Here is a 6,480-nt window from a genome sequence, read left to right as displayed (position 1 = left end):
TCTTCAAAACTGGATTTTTCTTTTACGGTGAAATAATTATCAAATACAAATTACACGAATTATACTAACAAAAAAAAACTATACAACTAGTAAAATTAAATGGGTAACATGCAGCTAACAATAGGTAGTATGTTCCAATTTAAATTATATGGTATATGTTTTCAACAATAATTACAGTTGAATTACTTACTACGTTTCAAACAATAATATTAATTATAATATTTTTTAATTATTTTGTTGAAATTAGAATTTATTATCAATAAAAATACAAACCTATTTCACTGTTTTAAATATTATATAACATCTAGTATAATGAAGCAAGTATAAAAGTTAATACTAAATACATTATTATTTGCTATAAAAATTTGTATAAAATAAAATATGAGTATTTGGTACTTTTGATATTTCCAGTAACTATCACGCTATAATTTACCTATTCCGGGGGACGAGGTGACCGAGTGGTCTGACGCGTCCGCTGCGGTCGCGGTTCGATCCTCGGCCACCGGGCGGCATTTTTCTCCGGACAAGTCACGGTGACCGGAGAACAAGTGCTGCCATCCCCCACCCCCGGGGCATGGCAGAAACCAACGGATGCCCCATTCAAAATTCTGCCAAATCAAACACACACGTGTTCCCCCCTACCGTCCCAAAAAACCTACAATACAAACCTATACAACACAAAAAAACCCAATGGCCTATGTCGCCGAGGGCGCTCTCCTTGAAATTAAAAAAAAAAAAAAATTTACCTATTCCACCCATTATTTTTAAAAATAAGAATAATTATTTATCTGTGATTATTTAATTTTTAATATTTAGTTATTTTTTTTTATAAATTGTTCTATTTATAATAAATATAATAAATATTTAAAATGTAAAGTAATATAGTTTTAAAAAATCTTAAATAAATTGAAATTAGTTTTAAGACATTAAATATTAATAACTTTTATTTTTTCCATAGATTATTAATTGAAAGAATAACATTTTTAATTGATATGAGTAAACCGATAAATATTCTTATTTATTTATTTTTTCACTTGTATAATATAAATTATTTTTTATTGATTTTGAATTTTCATATACAGAATAATAATGCAATATTTGTTAGTATGTGTGTGCAATGTGCATCTTACCTAAAAATAGCTAAAATACCTATACATTATTTTATAATAATAATATTATATTACCTCAGGGTCAGACATAAATTCAGTATACTCTCGAATAGTCTTTTGTATGAATACTTTGTAATGCATTTGCATGACGTGAGCGACAAAATTAAAAAAAATTGTCTGTTTTTTCTTGCTTTCCGCAATGGGCAATTTTTTTTTGTATTTTTTCTAAAATGTGAAAAATTATCAAAATTAAATTTAACGAATAAAATAGTTAAATTAAAAACCTAACCTGTTGAAATAATTGTTTCACATAGTAAAACCATTCATTTCGCAGAACGTCGTTGATAATTTTTGACTGGGTCAATATATAATTTATAAACTCTTTTAAGTTATAATGAATGTGCTGTTCGTTTAAATTATCAGAATCTAAGACAGTTATATTTCTGTAACAAGGAAGATTTCAATTTTATAGAGTTTAATCAGATAGCATTATTCATTAATACAAACTGTAAATATAATTTTAGATTCTAAATTTTACCTTTTTGTAACCCATAAAGTATTGTTGTTAATTATATTATTTTTATGAGTTTTTTTACTGAATGATTTAAATTATGAAATAACAATTTTGTAATGTTACTCAATTTGGAATAAAAGAAATTCAAACGCTCTTGAAGAATTCTGGTGGATTTACGCCCAACCCTTTTACTAATTTCTACTACAACGGCTTACGAGGAACCTTGTATTATATTTCCAAATTTTTTGACCGAAAAAACATTTTTTTATCGATATTAATTTTAAAAAAACTAATAATTATTGTAAATTTCATATGCCTATAAATAGCATAACAAGAGTCAAATATTTTGAAAATTTTATGGTGTATAAATTATTCTAATATAGATATCCAGTGAAAGTTTTATGTATTTACGGTAATTTTTTTTAGAGTTACACCAGTAAAATGAATTTTGTCAAAAACCGATTATACGTAAAAATGCCTGTTTTTTCTTAATGTTTTGTTTGTTTTGCCCAGCTCTTTTAAAACTATTAGGAAATTTGATCACCCAAAGAACCAACTAGATTCACTTTCTAACCAGAAAAGATGCTGTTGAAGGAAATCAGAACTTTTTTATTGTCCCAAAATTTGATGACAGACACAAAAAAAACAACATACACATCATTGCAGTAAAATCAATACATTCATCTCTCCTCTCGAAATCTAAAAAAATGTTAATAGGGATAGACTTTATTTGATTATTTATTGTTGCAATTTATACCCACAGTTCGTTCTATTTAATAAGGGGTGATCGTTTATTGTTTAACAGGCTAACAATTATTTTTACGATTCGTTTGTTACAAAATTTAATTATTAATATTCGTGTTTTACATTTAGGTACAATATTAGTAAATAACTGTTTTTATGAAATCAAATATATATATATTTATGTGCATATTATTTTATTGCTGCAATATCAAAAAACAAAATTAAATTAAAATACATTGAATTATTGATTTCTTTGTTGACTATACAATTTGAAAGCTGATTATATATTGAAATACAGTTAACATTTGTATAATTATATGAATGTATTACAAGCAGTGAATTTTATCAAATGTCATAATATTAAAACAATAACATTACATAATATTACATGTTACTGTGGGAATATGATGCACTGTTTAATTATTTAAGAACATTGCGAGTATTATCATGGCATCTATTATACGTACATAAATATAAATGAAATATATAATTTGTAGATAGTAAAAAAAAATTAGAAATAATAATTTTTGTGCGCAGTTGCTTGTAATTCAATCTTTGAAATTAAGACTCACATTGGGGCATTTTAATGTGACACATTTGGGGAAAAAATCATTATACCGTTTTGGGCATTATTGTTTTCTGATTTCGTAACACGTTTGGGCACTATTATTCTATTATGAATATATACATAGGTTCTTATATACGTAAATTATAGAACTTTTTTCACTTAAGTTGCATATAAGTTTATAAGTCCAAAGTTGTACATTATAAACATGAGTTTAAACTAAATAGCTGTAGTAATGTCGAAATCGTATATAATAAACTTAAACAATGTAAATCGAAAAACGCCGAGTATAGGTACCAATAATATTATCATTAAATGATATTGTCTGATGTACACCATAGCGTGGCTGAGATACTGAACTTACTACGATAAAATGCGATCACAGACAATATTGAAAACCCATCTGCAATTTCCAAAAATATTTGGAATTATTTAATTTAATTTAATTTTTTTAATTATTAGTCTATCAGTTATTATAAACATTTGACGTAACACATTTTCCAAGTATTTGAATTATTATAAATATTATTAGTACTTATTGGGTATTATAATATAATAATCAGTGGAGGACGTGGAGGTCAAATGATTTTGTCAATGACATCGGAAAAAAGGTCATGGGGAGGTATATTCCCCACATCCTCCAGTTTAATATAATAATATCTCAATAAATGCATGCATACTACATTATAAACCTGTTATTTGAATGCGTAAATGTGGTATATTTTTAAAGATACTGAGTGCTCAAACGTTGTGTTGATTTTGAATACTCAGAATACCGACAGATAAATATGACAAAAGCTAGAACCCCACTTAGAAATTTTCAACTACCTGTTGTTTTTGAGAGTATAGAACTCAAATATTGACTGAGCTGTAATATGTTGTTTTTAAATCGATTGCAATCAAAAAACCAACACCAATTATGTGATCACTGATAAACTTCTTAAGAAGACTTACATAATTCAATTCAACTTTGAAAGAAAATACTTAATTTGTAATTTGTAACCATTTAGTGATATTTTAAAACTGTATATGTGGCTTGGCGTGGTGCGTTGGCTGCTATCGGTCGCGGAATATGACTGTGAGTACGTAAGTAACGGCCACAGCCACTAGCGTCCGGATGGGTGACCACCCGGGTTCATAGTAATTAAAAACCTTGCCACACATACACGTGTTTGCTACCTATCGTACCAAACTTACCCCTACTACAGTTCATAACCCCTACAACAGCTAATAGCCTTAAACACCGAGCTAATTTTCAATAAAAAAAAAAAACTATAGTACATGCATAGCAAAATTTAAAACTAATAATTGATGGCTCGTATATAAAAGAAAAAAAATACAAATACTTACTGTTATAATATTATTATTTATTTATTATTACCTTCAGAACTACAAAACTACTATTTTACAATTAATATTTTCCAATAAGCCCTATATACTAGGTATATAGTTAACAGTTATAAGTAGGTATATATTATATTACCTAAATAATAAATATTTCAATTTCCGTACCTATATATTATATGTTTACAATGTTAAAAGTATTTTTTCTTATGGCATTTTATTAAACGTTTCATTAAAAATTATTAGTGATATGAAATATCTTTTAATTTGTTTGTTTTAAACTTAAGAATCATTATTCTTAAATAGTGTATACTAAACAGTTAATCTGTTACCACGAAGTAGCTGGCAGATAGCTATTTATTGGAAATTTATTTGGAACAAACTCACTTGTAATCTTCATTCCACAATTTTATCATTTGGACGATTATTGGGTTTAATTGCAGGATGTTTTGCTCAAGATTTAATCTTGAATGTTTAATTGATTCATTCCACAAATGTGCTGTATTTCGAAGTTCCTGTTTGACCGGTGCAGCTACAAACGAAAGGTCTTCATGATCGTCATATAAATCACCAAACCCTATATGTATTATTGACTTTTTTGATGTTATTTTGTGTTCCTAAAAGCCATTTAATATTAAAAAATAATCAATACGGTCACACTTTACGAATTTCAATTGAATAATATTATTCTAACTTCCATAATATTTTACTATACTTTATTTTGAGAATATATTTTAGAACTATTAATTTGTAACTGACATGTCTACATATTAAGTTAAAGTAACTTAAAAAAGTAGGCCCACTAGCAGCAGTAGTATTGGCAATACGTAATTTGAAAAAAAAGCCATTTAATTGTACACCAGAATGCAATATTAGAGATTAAATAATTATTGTATATTTATAAAAATAAATGCCGTTGTGATTTACCTGTATAAAGTAACATAAAACAAAACTAATTAAATGTTATTTTAGATACATAATTTTATTGTAGATACATCATTCGTAGGCACTTCTTTAAGACAAACATTCAGTCATAACTTGATATTAACTTGTACATTGTGCTTAAATAAACATATGTTTTAACATAGCATATACGCATATAAATGCAATTTATAAATTATGAGGAAAAATAATAAATTAATAAATTGGAAGTTAACATTTGATAAAAATAAATCTATGACACTTTGCATTTTGATTTGTTAGATTATTCGAAAATTAATCTTGCTCATTTGCAGCTTGGAAATATTGTAATTATTATCAGCGTAAGTGATTGTATCAATATATTAGTTGATAACAGTTTGACTCACAATAAAAATATATTAATATATTATCAAATGTATCATTATGAATAAATTTACTTACTTTAATTAAATCATCTATTAACGTCAATAAAAGTGGCGACGATTGGTCTTTTGGTGGAAAACTACAGACAATTCTATTGACTGTGTTCTGTTCAATCGGAGTGTAACTATTCGAATTGATTTGGACACCAAACTTAATAAAGTTATAATATCTGAGTAATGGGTTTTTGAATTTATCCTTTGAAACTACAGGCAATAAATGCTCGGCGTAATTTAAAATCATTTTAGCACGGAATTGTTCTCTTTCAATGCGTTCAGTTGTCGCCGTCTATATTTATTAATAATCAAGCAAACATTATTTTTTCATAGAACATTGTAACGTAATAAGTTTTGTGTAGTAATAAATTAGTTTATAAATACAACTGATTAGATTGTTATAATCTCAAATATTGTTTAAGAGTATAATTGATCGAGAATTAACAAAGTTTCACTATATAGTATTTGAAAGTAAAATTTGTAAGAAATATAAAGTTATCACCCAAAAACTGAAAATATACTAATCACAATATATAACATAAGTTTCACGAAAATTGGAGTAAAAATGTGTTGTAAATAGGTTTAGGTAAACTTTTTGAGTACACATTATTATCCAATTTTTTTAATTCCGTAAGTAAAATATCACTAGAATCTAAATTTGAAACACCAATATTTCATCTTTGGAATTAGGTATATTACTATCATTTTTGATCTGGATTATATTTTGTGATTAATAAAAACAAACTAGGATTCTATTTATTTGAAAATGAAATAATAAATAATCTACATTTTGTACCACTAAAACTCCACAGAGGGCACCCACAGACATTTTCTTCTCAGAGTGCTAAAACTTTTACAAAATGTTGG

Source organism: Myzus persicae, unplaced genomic scaffold, assembly GCF_001856785.1.
Source record: "Myzus persicae strain clone G006 unplaced genomic scaffold, MPER_G0061.0, whole genome shotgun sequence".
Lineage (NCBI taxonomy): Eukaryota > Metazoa > Arthropoda > Insecta > Hemiptera > Aphididae > Myzus > Myzus persicae.
This window is presented reverse-complemented; position numbering follows the sequence as displayed.